The sequence below is a fragment of the Globicephala melas genome, chromosome 10 (assembly GCF_963455315.2).
Source record: "Globicephala melas chromosome 10, mGloMel1.2, whole genome shotgun sequence".
NCBI classification, from domain to species: domain Eukaryota; kingdom Metazoa; phylum Chordata; class Mammalia; order Artiodactyla; family Delphinidae; genus Globicephala; species Globicephala melas.
The window spans coordinates 47816773-47835444 of record NC_083323.1 but is presented as its reverse complement, the minus strand read 5'-3'; the positions used below and the strand labels follow the sequence as shown (position 1 = coordinate 47835444).

The 18672-nt window shown below is 38.4% G+C and overlaps 1 protein-coding gene across 3 annotated transcripts in view; it reads left to right on the top strand.

Annotated features, from left to right (window-relative positions):
* Positions 1-18672, top strand: part of RAP1B (RAP1B, member of RAS oncogene family) — a 64961-nt gene that overhangs the window by 18320 nt on the left and 27969 nt on the right. Inside the window, exons 1-2 of one of the 3 annotated variants that reach the window (XM_030866348.3) lie at positions 15-175; positions 7131-7299. The exons of 1 other annotated variant lie outside the window; for it this stretch is intronic. The gene's annotated coding sequence lies outside the window, so the exon portion shown is untranslated. Of the gene's footprint in view, positions 1-14; positions 176-7130; positions 7300-18672 lie in introns of those variants that run through there. One more of the 3 variants, XM_030866346.3, reaches the window with a different exon arrangement.

Here is an 18672-nt window from a genome sequence, read left to right as displayed (position 1 = left end):
GGCTGAACGCTTGACGTCAAGGCGACACCGCCAAACCTCGCCCAGAGTCAGGCGTGTAAGCCAGCCGGAGCGGCGGCGGCGGCGGTAGCGGCAGGACCGCCGTGGCGCCGGTAGCAGCGACCCGGAGGGAGCGCGAAGCGACGCTGGCTGCGGGGACCCGGTGACAGCGTGAGAGGTTCGCAGAGTGCGTGCGTGGCCGCTGAGGGGAGCGGCGGCGGTGGCCGCGCGGGGCGGGGGCCGGGCGCCGGCAGAGGGGAGCGGGTGGGGTGCGGCGCGGGCCGGGCGGGGCGCGCGCGCGGCGGTCAGGGGGCCGGGGCGGCGGCGACGGCGGCCTCAGAGCGCGGCAGGTGGTGCGAGGGCTCGGGCCCGGCCGGCGAGTGCGCTGCCTCCCAGGCCGGCGGGCATGAGCCGCCGCCGCCGCGGGGGAACAGCGCGCTTTGCGGAAGGGGTCAAATGTCTGAAATATGGCGGAGGAAGTGAGAGCCCGAGGACCCCCCCACCCCCACCCGCCTGCTCCCTCCTGCCCGCGGCCGCCACAGCCTCTCCCGCTGCCCGCGGTCCCCCGCCGGCTCCCCGTAAGACTCGTCCCCCCTGCCCCGGAGCCCCCTCGCCGGCCGCCTCTTTTCCTCCCGGGTGTGAGTGGAAGTTAGAACGGAAACCAGAAAGTTATCCTTTGAGGAGACCCAGCTTCCCCCAGTCCCGAGCTGGGGCGAGGAGCGTTCGGGGGAAACCACTCCCCGGCGTCCTGCGGGCTCGAGCCTGACAGGGAAAAAGTTTGCCTGAAACGGGGCTGGTTTGCTCCATTTGTTGCGGGAAGTGGCAGGAGGAAGGCAGCGGAGGGAGCCCCACCTAGTCTGGCAGCGGCCACCGCGTAGAGAAAAACTGTTAAAGGGGCCTTTCCCTTCGTCAGCAAGAGGAAATCTCTTTCTCTTACAGAGGGAGAGAAAATCCAGGAAGTTTGTCTTCTCTTTTTCGCCATCTCGATGTGTGTAATCCTAACGTTGACTGTCAGCGCCGTGAATCTTATTTAAAATTACCCCCAGTGAATCGGGCCATCCGAATATTTCTTGTGGAAAAAAGAAAAAAACCTGATGGCTTTTGGAGAAAAGATCATCCTTGCTGAGTTTAAGCAGACGATTTTCTTCCCCTTCTCCTGATCCCCCACCCCCTTTTATTAGTTCAGAACAACATTTTTGCCCTGCAGCTCTTGTGTGAACATAAGCAGTTCTGTGTTACAGTAACGGGAAATCACATTTTTAACGGGGTAGAAAGTTGACGCTAAATGAAGATTGTGATTTTAATATTTTAAAATTAATTCAACCTGATTGGATTTTTGTTTTGCTAGTAGCACAGCATCTAATATATAAATATCTAAAATATAATTTATCATGCTTATAAAACTTAAAGCTTCCAACTCGTAAATTCATTTTTTAACCCTCTTTTTTGTAATTAGAATGCTATTTGGACTTGTTCAACAAAACCTTAGCTTAGCAAGAAGTAACATAAAAAGGGTAGACGTTCATTTAACTTAAGGCTGGTATTACTCCTAAAAGCTGACCCTTGAATTGTGTTTGAGTCATATGGAGTCATGGGACTTTTTAAGGGCCGGAAAGGGCTATTTAGATCATCCAGTCCCACCCTCTGATTTTACGGAGGAGGAAACTGAGGCCTGGAAAAGATAAGATAACTAGTCAGTGGTCCTGCTGACTTGTAGGACAGTAACGTACCATAATAGAGAACCTGGAGGGAAATATATGACATTTTTATAGTGAATTACATTTTACAGAGAATGGTCGTCCCATCATACCCCAAAAAAGGTGAGTACGTTAGTCAAACAGTGTAGAATCATTTGGGTAGTTTCATTACCAGGTTTTAAGAGAGGAAGTTGATATCAGAATGGTGAATTAACTTTAAGGACACAGAGCCCTGAATGATAGTCTTATTTGAGCCCATCCATGCTTTTGATCTCTGCACTACGGGAAAGTAGTTTCACTTGCATTTTCTTTTTGTCATTCATAATAAATTGTGAAGCTCCCTTATCTGAAGAAGCCGGAAAGTACGTCTTTGAAACACGTGTATCCAGTTTGGTTTTAATGTGCCAAGTATGGTAATACAACTGAAGAACCCAATAATAAACTGGCTTAATTTTAAACTTTGGTATGGGTGCATGAAAATGATTGCTCTTTCTGCCCCTTCCCACCCTCCCCCACCCTATGAAAGTCATCTCTCTTCCTTTCTATGACAAGCGTCACTTCCTACCTCCTGTTATCATTATATGTGTTTTTTCTTATCCCACTAAATTATAGACTCCATGGACAGGATGTGTTCTTTGCACAGAGACAATACCAGTTTGTTAAATGTAAACACCATGAGGGTAGGGACTTGGTCCATTTTATTTTCTACTGTATCTTAGTTACTAGAACCTTGCCTGTGCACATAGTAAGTGTTTAGCACTTAGATTTAGGGATTAACTGTAATAAACATTTAAAGAGATGATATTTGAAGAGAACTTTGTCTTCCTTCAAAAAGAAACATTTCCACATTGGTTTTGGAACCATTTTAAGTTTACAAATTGATTTCGATTTTATCCTCAAAACAGTCCTTTACTGTGGAATTTCAGTATTTTCTCTTAGCTGTGTAAAGGGAAAGTGAGCCCCCATGGTAAGGAGCCACCATGTAAGGAGGGTCTAGCGAGGTGTGATAGGGAATTCATCATAAAAAACTTTGATCCATGTACAGTAGGATCTTACAGGTGTATCTTCCAATATAATTCAAGATTGGTAGAAGACCTATGCAGAGATTGATAACATAGTAACTAATTATACATGTTGTTTTAAATATAAAGTCTAAGATTTGAATGAGAAACTGTCCATGTTCAGTTTTCTTTGACTTCTGTTGTAGGTATTTGATCAATATTTATTAAGGCAGTGAAATTAAATAGGGAAACTGGATCTCATACAAATAGGATTTGACTGATTTTGCAAAGGTGTCGTTTATTTTTCTTCCAAAAATGTAAGTAGGGAGTTTTATTATTGAATATTAAGGTCTTACTGGTATGCATGTGTCGTCATTTTCCCAAAGGCTCAAAATAATGTGTTTCTGTGTTATGTATTGGTAAAGAAGGGGTGGGTATTGATCTGTAGTGTTTAGATTTGACTGGCACCAGGAATAGTTTAGTATTTATGAACTGAATATTCAAAAGCTGTCTTTTGTATTATGGCAGTAATGTCACATGTTCAGTCTATAGAAAATCTTGATGAAGATTGATCTTAAACTCTGTAAGATCATATAGGGTTGTGACTAAATTTATGCCTTGATTTTTCTTCCCCCTCCTATAATTTTTGAGACCCTTAGAGTCAGAGATTAGGCTGAAGTTTTTACAGTTACCCTTTTCAAATTGGATTTCTTTTAGAAAAAGTTAAGAAACAGATATTTTGGCTGATGCAATGATTCGTTGTTAACACTGGATAGATTTTTCAGCAAGCAGGAGGTCTGTACTGTGGCTTACCCTTGTGCTGAAAGCCTGATGTTTTTCAGTGTTAAGATATTTTGCAATAGTACTTAAAGGTACTAATTACCATTTGAAAACTTAAGTCTTTTCATTTATTAGTCCTTTGGAAATGTTATGAACACAATGGAAGCATTAGGTGCAAGGAATAGGATGAATTTATCTATTTGCAGTAAAGACTGGCTTGCTGTATAATCTCTTGTACTTTGTTTGAACCTAGTTGATCACTGGATTCTAAGACCAATCCCTTTAGTCATAGAATTTGTATTTTAGAGAAGAAAGACTATCAGGAACTTTTGTGCTGCCTTCAAAAAATTAAAATCACTTCTTAAAATACACCACTAACAAAAAGAAATACCACTTCTCCATACTTCCTAACACTGGTGTGTTTATTCCCAATGTTAGTCAAATTAAGGCTACAACAGCAACTGATTATTATTTCAGTAGCGATTTATGAAGAATTTTTCTTTGCATCAATAGTGGATCAAAATTTGTAAACAGTTTCCAAGGAACCTTAAAACTTACAAAAGAAAGAAATGAATATTTGGGGAATTCCCTGGTGGTCCAGTGGTTAGGACTCCACACTTTCACCGCAGAGGGCGGAGGGTTCAATCCCTGGTCAGAGAACTAAGATCCCACAAGCCGCGCGGCGGCCAAAAAATAAAAAATAAAAAATTACAACATAGATTGCAGAATTTCCATTTGGTTTTTACTATACAGAACAATATTCTGGAGTATTACCACACTTAAAATTATATATGAGGTGCTCAGGTACTAGAAATGTGTTCACTTTTAAATTAATCTTAGTCTAACTATACAGAATAATTATCTAACGTTCTGATTTTGAATTTTATATTGGGCTGGTTCCTAACGCTTAACTCTTGTAGTTATGCTGTTTTGTAATTTTGTAGTTGTATGTGTGTGCGTATGTATGTATGTATTTATTTATTTCAGTGAGACATTTTAAATTTAAGCTGGATTCTGATCCCATGAGATAACTTGCTAGGTAATCTTTTCCAGTGGTGGGGATAGAATGTTTTTAACTGTTGTACAGGCAGACTAAAGATGTTAAAGGAAGAGAGCATCCATTAAAAGTAGTTATACGTAAAAAAAAAAAATAAAAAAAAAAATAGTTATACGTAATTTTGAACATTTTCAGTTATTGACTTCTTGGAATCATCACTTTTGCTACATCATGGAGCTTCTTGCTGAGTTTTTCAGTAGTTGCCTTAAATATTTATTTCAGTAAATATGTACTTTTAATTAAATAGTTTTCTCTCCTCTATTTAAAACTTAGCATTTTGTTAAGTAACTTTATTTTGAAAATATACAGTGAACTAATTGCCCCATTGGTGGATCACCTTTACCTGTTGCTTTCCTCCTCTTTGCCTTGTGGGAAGGGCACAAAGATGAAAGAAAATCTGTCCATTTAATAACAGTTTTTGGCAAAAGCTTCTAGAAAGGAAATGGAAAATGTTATGCAAAATTCTAATTATCTGAGTTTTCTATAATTTATCCTTCTTATTAGAATATATTTTTCAAGTCACTGTATTCTATAAAAAGGGGGGGGAGTTTCTAAAAGTTCTTAGTTACTGGGAATGAAGACTATAAATATAAGCTCTTTTTGTTTAATTAATAGTTTGTAGGTGTCAAAGTGGTGTGCATATCGCATCCAACTGTTACCTACGTGTTGTTAGATTGCAGTGAGACTACATTATGCTAACATAGTTATAGCTGCTGCTTCTAAGATTTATAAGTTATCATTAAGCTCCTCAGTAACTATAGCAAAACTTGGGAATTCCTCAGGAACTTTGAATTCTGTACTGTACAGATAATAACAAGGGATAGTAATGAGGTATATAAACATGTGCATCTGTTATTCTGCTCTTGAAATTGTTGAACTTGAGATTTTGCACTAAAGTGTTTTGAATACAGAAAAGTATAATGAAGAAAATAAGTATTGCTTGTAATCATACCAGTGCAGTGAGTTTTTAGGCAAAGTTTGTAAGCTTTCCGAACCTCTTTGCTTCCTCAGTGGGAAAGATGACGTATAAAGCTTCTGTTCACCTGTAGCATCGCTAGTGCCAATTGAAGTTGATTAGATTGCTTAATTTTTAAGATTCCTATTAAGGTATGAATGAGAAGTAAGGAAGAATAATTGTGATTGTGACCAAATAAATTGTGTAGCTCAGTGGTTTTTAAAGTATGGTTCAAGGAATCCTGGGGATTGCCTAGACATTTTGAGGGAGTCTACAAGTACAGAACTGTTTACAATAATACTGAGATGTCCTTTGCCTTTTCTCTGTGTTGACATCTATACCAATGTACAAAAGCAAAAGTGGGTAAAACTTTTGACATCTAAGAACAAATCAGGTGAGAGTACCTCCCTGTATTAGCAGTCATGGTACATATCCTTCAGTGCCATGCACTCACAGTTTAAAAAAAAGTCTAAATGCACTTGATGAAGAAGTAAAAAAAAAATTATCAGATCTCAACTTTGTACATATCATTTTAATGTACTGTGACAAAATAGGAAGTATGCTTAAAACGCTTTTTCTGCTGTCATACTGAAATATGGTTGCCTCTAGGGAAAGCATTTGTGTGATTTTTGAGTTGCAAGCTGAATTAGCCACTTTCTTCATGAACACCATTTTTACTTGAAAGAATGCTTGACAAACTGAAGAAGTTTTTCAGACTTGGGTATTAGACTGACATTTTCTCAAGAAGCGAACCTGGATCTTTAAAAGGAAAAGATTGACAGTATTTACGGGCAATGATAAAGTTCTAGTTTTCAAGGGAAAATTAGAATTTTGGAAGATTTTTCCGATGATATTGGTGATGTTAATGGACATGATTTTTAAAATAATGTATAATGAAATATGTCAATATTTGAAGATCCACATGACTCTGTAAGCCAATATTTTCCAAGTCACCAGTGCATGATATTATAAGATCACGCAAGGATAAGAAACAAAGATCTAGCTAGACCAATGGATCATTTTTTTTTTTTTTTTTTTTTTTTTTGGCTGCGTTGGGTCTCCGTTGCTGTGCACGGGCTTTCTTTAGTTGCGGCGAGTGGGGGCTCCTCTTCATTGCGGTGCATGAGCTTCCCATTGTGGTGGCTTCTCTCTTGTTGCAGAGCAGAGGCTCTAGTAGGCGCGTGGGCTTCAGTAGTTGTGGCACATGGGCTTAGTGGCTCTGCGGCATGTGGGATCTTCCCGGACCAGGACTCGACCTTGTGTCCCCTGCACTGGCAGGTGGATTCTTAACCACTTCACCACCAGGGAAGCCCCCAAGACCAGTGGGTCTTAATGTGAATGTAGAGTTTATTGATAAGGTTACCCATTCCAATATATTTCAGCCAATTGAGTTTTGGTATAGTATCAAAGGAGAATATCCACATTTATCTGAAAGGCCATTAAAATATTCCCAAATGTCTGGTTATTATTTACTTTTTTGTGTGTATTACTCATTTTTCCATGCTTTGCAGTATATTGAACATATTTTTGTTGGAGGAGTAGAGAAGAATAGGAACCATAGATAAATGTGAGGCAGTGTTTTCATGTGCTTTATCTTAGAATCTCATTAATATATAATCATTTTAAGTTTAATTTCTTTGCAGTTTTTTCCATTGAGCAGTCCATTCAACTTGCTGCGCTGCGCGGCTTGTGGGATCTTAGTTCCCCAACCAGGGATTGAACCCAGGCCCTGGCAGTGAAAGCACCAAGTTCTAACTACTGGACCGCCAGGGAATTCCCCCCATTCAACTTTGGATTGCAGTAGGAGATTAGGTAATTGTTATTTTTTAAGTCAATTTTTGGTTTTAATACTTGTTTTGTACGTCTGATTACTCAACCATAGATAGGTTGCTTATATGTTCAAGTTTTGACATAACCCTAAACAGATTTTTAATAGTTGACTTTCACAATTTTAGGATATGTAGTAGCTTTCATGTAGTAAAGCTATGTACTTTTTCCCACTTCTAGTTTAATCATGTGTCCTTGACCTGAGAATTTGATGTCCTTGACCTGAGAATTTGATGTTGTCTAGATACTTTTCCAAAACAAATGAGAATGTTTTTACCTTCTGGGAGAAAGTTTTTTCTTTTTCATGTTTATTTAAGAATAATTGTAGCAATCCTTGTTAAACAACTCTTTTCATAAAAGTCATGTCTTAGGACCATTCCAAATTTTAAAGGATTTTTAGGACAACCTGCATTTGGTTCAAGTAACAAGTTTCAGGTTATGAAAGAAGTAAGATACATAAGTTGTAGTTTGTAGTTTGTAGTTGTAGTTTGCACCCAGTTTCTTGGAAATTTAGTGCCAGTTATTTCCCTAGGAATAATAAAATGGGTGTGAATAAAGAGAGTATTGAGTCTGAACACCACTGTTTGTAAGAACAGGGTTGGCATCAGAGAAAGAGAAAGATTCGGAGTGGTTTAGGGAAGAAATAAGTGTAAAAAACTAGCTTCAGGATAGCTTCAGGGAATAAGCCCTATAGAATTCCTGCCCCCGTGAGCTAATCCCACAGTAGGGGGCGTTCATTTAATAGGAAGCTTTAGTTCTCCCTATATTAAATAATTAACTGGTCAGCTGTTCTGAATTAGGGAACATACTGAGATCATATTTTATGTCCTGGACATCCAAATTAGTCACAAAGTTGCCACTCACTATTGCTTATATAGTTTAAGTTGCTAGCTGAAAAATGTTTGAAATTCCCTGTATTTTAGGTTTTTTATACTTAAGTTTTTTTTTCCTCCAAGAGCCTTGTCACCTTACTTGATCTTCGTTGAACAAAGAGAATACAGGATTTGCAAGCTTTTAAGGACGGAAGAGCATTTATAAAAGTTTTCTATTGTTTCCATGAAAGTGATGATGGTGATAATAGTGAAGAGGTGGAAGGGCAGGAAGTAGAACAGAAAAGAGTGAAGATGGTGATTAAGAGGTTCTCTTTCTAATGAGCAGGGCTGCTGTTACTGCTATTCACTTTAGAGTTCTGGTTGAGCAAAAATGATAAACTCCACTTTGAAAAGCACTTACGGTGCTTTAGTGATTGATACGTCTTGTCCACCAGTGGGTCCTATGTAGAGGATAAATTGATATTTTCTGTCAGTTAGAGATTATGGTATTAGAGTAGAAGTTTCATAATTATGCAGTGTGAGTTGAGAGTACTTTTGCTCCTTTTACTCCCAACAGGCCCTTATGCACTTTTCTCTGAACCTTCAGGTGCTCGGATTGGACACTTAACTTATTTCACTTTTTCTCATAAGTTTTAACTGATTCCATTGAGCATGAGGGCTAAACTGAGAAATGATGTGCTAGTTTTGCTTTTTTGTTTGTTTGTTTGTTTTAGAATATGCTGTATTTATTTTTTGATGTGGACCACTTTTAAAGTCTTTATTGAATTTGTTACAATATTGCTTCTGTTTTATGTTTTGCTTTTTTGGCCCCGAGGCATGTGGGATCTTAGCTCCCCCACCAGGGATCGAATCTGCACCCCCTGCATTAGAGGCAAATTCTTAACCACTGGACCGCTAGGGAAGTCGTGATGTGCTAGTTTTGAGTAGTTTGATTCTACCCTGTTTAAGTAGCATGGTTTAGTAGTGGTAACTTTGACCTGCGTGATCTAGGCTTCAGTTCCCTCTGGCACAGGCCATGAAGCCTAGAACAAGTTAACTCCTCTCTTAGAACTTATCTTTATGTAGACAAAGTTTGATTAACAGTTAAGGTATTTTTGAGCTCTAAAATCCTGTGTTGCTGTGATATCACCCTTGTTAAAGCCGCAGTCATCTTTGCCTGGACTCCTACAGGAACTTTCTAACTTGTTGTCATTCCTCAGTCTTCACCCAGAAGACAAAGTCATCCTTTAAAAATGTAAACCAGATCATGTAATACCCTCCAGTCCCAATTTCCTACCCCAGTGGCTTAAAATAAAAACCAGGTCCAGTTCTTGCTTACTTCACAACTTTATCTTCTTTCCATTGCTCACTAAGCTCCAGCCATACTGGACTTCTTTCTGATCTTGACCCCACCAGCCCTTTACCACCTTTTGAGTTTTTGGTGCTTACAACTGCTTTCTGTCTGTCATGCTCTTTCTTCAGCTGTCCGCAGTTCTGCCTTAGTCTGAACCTTACATCTCAGTTCAGATGTCTCATCTGCAGAGAAGTTTTTCCTGATCACCTTATATAAAGGACTATCCCCTCTTTATTACCTTCACAGTTCTTACCAAATAATTATATTTATTTATTCATCTATCCTCTCTTCCCCTCGAAAATGTTTCAAGAGAGAAGAAACACCATGTCACTTTTCCAACACAGTCTCAAATGGTAATTGGCACACATAGTAAGTGCTCAAATTTGTTTTATTTTAATTGAAAGAATACATGAAGAGTTCAGTGGTTTGTCCTTATTAATTCCCATCATAGGCTACTTCTTACACTAATTTTTTTAAGTGTTACATTTATTTCCAACTATAATCCCTCATTACTTAGGGCATCTGTCTTTTGAGGAGTCGTTCATCTGACTGCCTATAATTGGATCTGGTTGATCTCAGTTGCTGTATGTTATGATTAAATTGAGTAATTATGCACAAAAGGTTCTTAACAAAGACATGAAAGTTTAATCATCATGAAATGTAAATAGTTCAAAATAATAATAATACCCAAATGAGTGATATAGATGAGTGCTTATAGAATCAAAGGAAGAAGTGAAAACCTTTAGGCTTTCGTAGTCCAAGAAGACATTAAAAATGAGGTGGGGGCTTCCCTGGTGGCGCAGTGGTTGAGAGTGTGCCTGCTAATGCAGGGGACACGGGTTCGAGCCCTGGTCTGGGAGGATCCCATATGCCACGGAGCAACTGGGCCTGTGAGCCACAACTACTGAGCCTGCGCATCTGGAACCTGTGCTCCACAGCAAGAGAGGCCCCAATAGTGAGAGGCCCCAATAGTGAGAGGCCCGCGCACCGCGATGAAGAGTGGCCCCCGCTTGCCACAACTAGAGAAAGCCCTCGCACAGAAACGAAGACCCAACACAGCCCAAAATAAATAAATTAATTAATTAATTTAAAAAAAAATGAGGTGGGATCTGTACATGATATTAAAAGGGTACGTAAGTTTTAGACTAACAGTGAATCAGAGTAGACAACAATTTAGAAATTGAAAAGTGCAGAGTATGTTTAAGAGAGTATTTTGCTCTAGTAGATGTTTGTGAAATGGATTATAGGTCTGTAATACCTTACCTATATAACCCTTGGTGCCAGGTATTTTGGAATTCAGAACTTTTTGGAAAGATTTATTTTGCATATTAGTAAGAGTAATCAAGCACTTAATATTTCTAAAGTGAAATATGAATAGTTACACTTAATGGGATAAATAAAAACTAAATAGCCGCACATCAGTGCTTGGGTGAAGTTTTGCTGTGAAAAAAATTTATGTTGGGTCAGGTTTTGCCGCTAAATTAAACTTGCAGATTTCAGAGATTTTCTGATTTCAGAATTTCTGTGAGAAGTGGGTCTGAAATAGTTGGAAAGGCTTTACTCTTTATTACTTTGTGTCTTTGGGGAGGACATCAAGGTCTGAAAATGTTAGTTTGAGGCAATTAGCTTAGAAACAGTTTCTGCCAAGGAATTTTTGACACAGACTGAGGGTGGAAGGCACTACTGAGGGTGATGAGTCTTTACAGGTATGGGAGAACCACCTAATTCCTTAGAGTCTGGTTAAATGTTTGGAAGTAGTGGAAATTCATCAGTGTATATAGGTGCCTGGAAAATAGTAAATGTTAAAAAAAAGTGTAATGCTTGAGAGCTCATATTTTAGATGCGATTTCTTCTTTATCAGTTTTTAAAGTCTTAAACTCTGCAGTTTGTGTCCCAATTGATAGATTTGTAAGCATTACATAATACATATAATTGTGAGGTAAGAGCACAAGAGAAGGTTAGAATAGGAATACTGTAGGACTAATGTAATCTGTTTTAACATCCTTGATGGAATCACTTGGTATTGACAAGGAAAGAAGTAAATATCTGAAGATGCTACTTTGAAACTCAGGATTGATTATAAGAAGTGCCTGCTAGCTTTCTGTGTTTTCCCCATTGCTCTCCTTATTCTTGCAACCTAATTAACACCCAGATTCAGTCCTCATTGTCTTTATCCATTCATTTGGTGTATATTAATGTCCAAGAATGAAAACATGTGTGTGCTATTTTTGTATATTGACTTGTATCTTATAGAATTGCCAAGATAGGCATGTTTCAAAACTGCTTTATAAAAAATAAAAGTGCTTACTGACCTAATAATTATGCAAGTAAGTGGAATAATGTATGGAAAAACCAAATGTAAGCATTATTTATGGCTTACAAAGTGTGGCGTGCCTTTTATTTTTCTAAGTGGTCTTTATTATACTGGGTACTAAATGCCTCTTTGAATAAACTGAAGAGGCTAGAGTATAAAAGGAAGAACTGTTATATTAGTCTAAAACAACTTTATAAGACAGCTAGCTGCACAAGCCAGTGTGGGCATTAACTAGCATAAACTGCTGCTTAGATTAAGATGTTAAAATTATTAGAGAAAACTATGAGAAGTACCTGTGCTTCCACTGTTTTTTGTTAGTTGGTTAATTATTCTCCTCTGAACTTGTGGCACATTTACTAGGGGATTTTCCATTAGGAATGTCCTGGTCTTGAAATTTCATTTAGAATGCAATGCAGATTATAAACCCACAATCTGAAATTATGGCATTCTTATTACGGCTTCAAATGCATTTGGGGGCAGTCATATTAAGCTTTGTCTTAATCTTAGGAAGGTAACAGTAAAATGAAATAAAAAAATTGTAGTCATTTGTTCCTTCTCTCATGAAAGACTAATTCTGTTTATTTCTGAATTCAACCTTGTGTTGAAATAGACTGTAAAATTGTTTAAAAAATGTTCCCCCATCCTTGTGGAGGGTGGTGTATTATAAAATCTGAGTATCTATGTTAAAAGAAATATTTGTGGCATTCTTCCAGTCATAAAAGTGGGTGTGGTTTGTTCTGGAGTCCTTACCCTTAACTTGAATTCTGGTCTGTCTGCTGGTAGTAAAGAGCCTCACTTTGATTTCTTAAAATGCATGAAAGCACATATTTTCCCTAACTAATGGGGATATCTCTGTGGTTGATGTAGTCATCTCATTCTGCAACCTATTCAGCAAACATTATTGAGCACCTTCGGTGTAAGTGTTACATTCTGGAATCACAAATTCAGGAGACTTGGAGAAAATGTGGCTTCACTAGGAACAGAGTAAAACATCTGGTTAACCTTCTTAACCCTTTGCAGTGGTGTTGTCCTTTTTTTCTGTGACATGTGGAAGCTAAGATGTTAAGAGTGGATTATTTAAATGACTGAGGATTATTTAAAATACTGATTTCTGGAGACCTGAGGAACACAGAGACCTTCCTTTTCTGTGCTAAATTAGGGGACACTTACTTGGAATCAAAGAAGACTAATAATATGAGCTCTGATAGACCCTGATCTTTCTTTGCTAGGATATAGGTCTTAGGGTCTTAAGGAGGAAGGGAGGTGTTAAGAGTCTTCCAGAGGTGCTTTTTAAAACTTACACACACACACACACACACACACACACGCACTCCCACTCCCTACAATAATCACAGAAACCACTGCTCTAATGTCACTTTAATTTCTCCCAGGCTTCTGGGTCTTCAGATTTAAATTTGATCTGACCTTGAGACATCGCCTCCCACCATTCCCATCAGTGATTTTGTTTTGCCACCTCCTCAAATACCCTATGCCTGGCTCCTTAACTTCCTATCATGCCAGGGTGTGGCCCATATGGGCCAGGCTACATCTAATAGAAACATAATATCTGATGAAAAATGTCTTATTATATGGACATACAGATGTGTGTGTTTACATTTATCTTTAGAGAGACTCATCAGTGTCTGAATAGATACAGACCTAAATGAGTCTTGATGTATAACCTTGCTTTATAGAAAATGAAAATGGTAGGTTTTTCAGCCTCTCTTGGTAGCTAGGGTGCAAGTACTTAACATAGGACCAAGACACAAAGGATTTTTCTGAAACAAATCTGAAAGGAAACTTTGCAGAGCCCTAGTGGCATGAATGCTTTAATCTTAAGCTGTTTATTATGTTAACTACTTCCAAAATCAAAGTGAGCAGATTTAATAGATCAGATTTAGCTCCAAATGTAAAAATTCAGTGCTTTACCCAAGATGCCCTTTTCAGTTTTATCTGTAAAGCTTGATGGAGTTTTGGGATATGTTGGGGTCTTACATTAGGTTCCCCTAATAACACTGTTTTTTATCATCCTCACAAATGGCCTTGACAGCTGAATCTGTTGACTAAGTGTATAAGGTGCCTGTTGAATGTTATAAAATAGAGCAACATCAACTATGCCAGAACCAAAATTGTTTTTGATAGACAGTCTTAAGCATTCAGGTGGACCATCCTCAGTGATTCCTTTCAAGGTTTTTGTTGTTGTTGTAGAGGTTTTTGCGTATTATTTTGCAGCTAACTAATTCATCTTTGTAAAACTATCAGACAACATGTTAGCTATGTGAAATATTCTACAGCAGAAATTTTCAAATGTTTTTTAGTTACAGTCCTGTTTCTCCTTTCCCTAACCCATAGTAGACATTGATAACTGAGAACTCTTTCCCTTTGAGTCCAGAATCATTATTAACACTGCACTCCAGGTAGCCATTAATATTTTGAGTTGCTGTTTGAGCTAAAACCCATTTGCCACCAGTGAATTAATGGACAAGATCTATCCTTATCTCTTCCAGGGCATATCAGCACACTTTCTGTAAAGGGCCGGTTAATAAATATCTTAGGCTTTGTGGACCACGTATTCTGTCACCACCACTCAACTCTGCTGTGTTAGTAGGAGTAACCATAGACAGTACGCAGTTGTATGGCTGTGTTCCAACAAAACATTATTTACGAAAAACAGACATGGTGAAGTTTAGCCTGTGGGCTGGAATTAGCCAACCCCTGCTCTAGGGCAAGAAACTGGTTTTGATTCATTCAACAAATAATTGCCTTCTGTATTCCAGGCACTGTGTTAAGTGTTGGTTATGCAACAATTAACATTATACATAGATCTCTGGCCATGAACTATTTAAGCCTTAACTGAGTATTTTTTATGCTTTAGGCATATCCAAAGGGGCTTTTTGAGGAAAAATATGGCCTGGCCCATACATCTGCCTCATTTGTCAGTACAAGTGAGATCTTAGGCAAATACCCTAAGTGCCATGTTCTGTGGTCGTGGTGTTAACTAAAAGTAATCTCAGTATGCTTTAAATATCAGATGCTGTGGTATCAAAGTGAACATCCTGTTATTAAAAGGGGGAGGCTTAAGATGTGTGGATCTAGTATCTGTACTGCCTGAACATAGTAGGTACTTAGTGTTCGTACGGCGTTGTGGGATAAAACTGAAATTACCAGTTGTCTTAACTATCTTCTGCCAGTCCCTTGCAACTTCTTTCCTCTATGCAGCATATTGTTTCTGACCTCTTAATTTTGGTTTTCATTTTGTTACAGGTTTTTCTTGCAAATCAATCCATGCATTTTAAAAGTAGGCCACATATTAATCATATTTAATAAAATGCTTAACTTTTCTAGATGTATTGTCCAGATTTCTGTTAGAACTCCTTTTATTTAAAAAGTAGCTTTAGGGCTTCCCTGGTGGCGCAGTGGTTGAGAATCTGCCTGCTAATGCAGGGGACATGGGTTTGAGCCCTGGTCTGGGAGGATCCCACATGCCGCGGAGCAACTAGGCCCGTGAGCCACAACTACTGAGCCTGCGCGTCTGGAGCCTGTGCTCCGCAACAAGAGAGGCCACGATAGTGAGAGGCCCGCGCACCGCAATGAAGAGTGGCCCCCACTTGCCACAACTGGAGAAAGCCCTCGCACAGAAACGAAGACCCAACACAGCAAAAATAAATAAATAAAACTAATTTTTTTAAAAAAAGTAGCTTTAGTTTTTCTCAATATTGGTATGTTTTTCTTCAAAATATCCAGTACTGTTGATTACAAAATGAGTCAAATCTCTTGACTAATACTCAGAGATCTTCATTATCTTAACCGTAGACTCTCTTGCTATTTTTTTTTCCTGTCCCTTTGTACCTTGCGGTCCACTCAGACCGTGCTTTCTACTGTAGTCTAATCATATTCCTACATTTTGCTGCCGACCTTTTTCTGAATTTCCATAGTATTTTTGTTTTTCTCATGATATTTTCCATGATTTTTGTCTCACCTTTCTTACAAAATTGTAAGCTTCTTGAGAGCAAGTATGTTTCGTTCATCTTTGTAACTCTTGTGATCACTTGCACTTAATGCATATTCAGATACTAATTCTATGAAAGCTATACTTTTCTAATTAAGGGACAGTGTTCCTTCATGACAGATTCCTTGAATTTTTATCCAAATGAGAAAAGTCGTGTCAAAATACATTGTAAATTGTAAAGGCCATACAAATATTGTTTGTTACCATACACACTCAAACTTTGCTCTTATACTAAGTGATGTACACAGTTTGGTTTTTAGTGTCCATGTTTTATTTCAGAGAAGAGTATGATCACATTGTGAAAAAAAATAAGCTTGTACATTTGCAAGATTTTTTTTTTTTATTGATTGCCGGGAAGATGTTTTTATTTATTTATTTGGTTGTGCTGGGTCTTAGTTGTGGCAGGCAGGCTCCTTAGTTGTGGCAGGCGGGTTCCTTAGGTGTGGCATGCGAGCTCTTAGTTGCGGCATGCATGTGGGATCTAGTTCCGTGGCCAGGGATCGAACCCTGGGTCCCCCCGCACTGGGAGCGTGGAGTCTTAACTCCTGCGCCACCAGGGAAGTCCCTGCAAGATGTTTTCTAAGCCTTCACAGTTCCACATCTTTAAAATTATGAAACATGAGAGGAAGCAAATTCCTATCAATATGTATTCCACAAAAGACGACCAGCCACCTTGTTTTTCTCAGGACTGAGGATTTCTTGGGACATAAGACTGAGTGCTAAAATCAGGACTATTGGTCACCCTGATTTCACTTTGATGTGGCTATTTTTTTTGCTTATCACTGTGTTAGCACAGTTTAATAAATGCCTGGTAACTAGACAGTTGGCTTAGTGGGAGAGGGGTGTTGGGACACTTGGGCTTTTATTTCTTAAGTTTCTGAATATTATTTATTTTGGATAGATGTTCTTTAATATTCAAATGAAAATACAGAAGTGCATTTGATTAATTATTTAGGAATATATTTGTGTATGACATCATGGTGTCCTTATCAGAAGGTGGTGCTACTAAATTTCTTAACTAAAAATTGTATCATCTGTCGGATGATTAATGCTTTATTTAAATGTACTTTATTAGATATAGCAAAGTCCTAGGCAGCTTGAAATTTTCCTCTTAAAGCGGTTTAAGCTTTGATCACAGATTAACAGAGACGGTGTTTGTAAGGAAACATCTAGGGTAGTGTGTGCCTAGTCATTCCTGTGCTGCAGTTAGCTTTTGTATGTGTTCATGTTATGTAAATCAGAGAACACCATGGCTGAGATCTCTCTAATAGCAGGTATATAACTTAAAGTGGCTACTAAAAATCCTTACAAATTTGGTCAGCAGTTGAGCCATTGTGGGACATAAACTATTCTGAGACATGCACTGTGCCTGGTAGTATTGATGCAAAGGAGCCATTAAAAATATTGTTACCTATACCAAAAAGATGTCCTTAATTTGATTAATCTATTGGCTAAAATAGGCTCTTCTGGGATGGTGTGCTTGGTTGTTATCCTTTCATTATTTTTCTTGTTTTAAGAATGTGAATAGAGTCCTTCTGTTATTTTAGCTTTTTATGGTTCTTTTTGCCACCTTGTGAGACTTGCCAGCTTATATCATGGACATTGTTGTAGAAAAATTACTTGAGCCTTTAAAGCAAGTGTATCCAACATTATATTCCTGTATAGAAATGTAAAGGTCGGATTTGGGTGATGAAAAGACTTGAGAAGACAAGAAAATGGGAACATTTAGATTAAAGTCAAAAAAGAATGGTGTCCTTTTCACAAGAGAAGGAGGAAATCTGCATTTCTTTGCTTGTAGTAGTTTTTGTTGATTTTTAATAGATACATTTTATTTTTAGACTAGACCTTAAAAGAATGTTGAGTAAACACGAGCAATGGTGTCACCATAGCCGTAGTATCTATTTATTCCTAGAGAAATCAGAAATAGGATGTAAGGTGCTTACTTCTGCCCTGTTTACAGAAGGCTTAAGATAAAGAGGAAAAGGACGAAGGACCAAGTCCAAAGACACAGTCTAGGCAAGTGATTTTTATATGTTATGGTTTATTGTACATACAATACAAGCTAGTCACTGAGTATTTTACACTGAGAAGCTCATTAAGCCTAGAAAGATTTTTGGTTTTGTACAGTGCTAATTTTTTCTGTTCATATTCCTTTTTCTCATAAACTGGCAAAAGACTCCATCAAAGATAAAGGCTTACAACTAAAATTATAAAACCTTAAATTGAGATTTGTAATCATCTAAATAAATTGTATATTTCAAATTAATACACCAGAAATATTGAGTGAAACAAATTACACATGGTACATTTATAATCTTCCTAAACAAATCAGTGTCCGTTCTGTACCTGAAGCCTTTTGAACACAGGCATTGAGCATCTTCTTTCTAATCGCTTTGAGAATAAAAGATGCTACTGCCATGTCCATACTGTTGTCAGTTTTTCCTCCATTGTCTTTGAGACCTATTCCAAAAGATAAAAGATACCTACTAAACCAAGTGTGTTCCTCTTAGGCTCCCTATCCGTTTTAATGGTGTCACTATCCATCTTTTTGATCATGCTGCATCTCATCTTCCTTTCCTCACCCAGTGTTGTCTGTCCTCATGTTCTCTTGAGTCTGACTTAGAAATTTCTCAAATATCCTTTCTCTTTATTCCTTCTGCCACTACACTGACTTAGGTCACCATCTCTTACCTGCATTAAACTCCTACTGAATTCCCAGAGTTCAGGAAACTAATAGCTGCTTCTGTATTCTTTCTAAAACACAGATATGTTCATATCATTTCCCAACTTGCAAACTTTGTTTCTGTTTCTTATAGAATGCAGGTCAAGGCTCCCCTTCCTCTTGTACCTAACCCCCTTCCCCATGTAC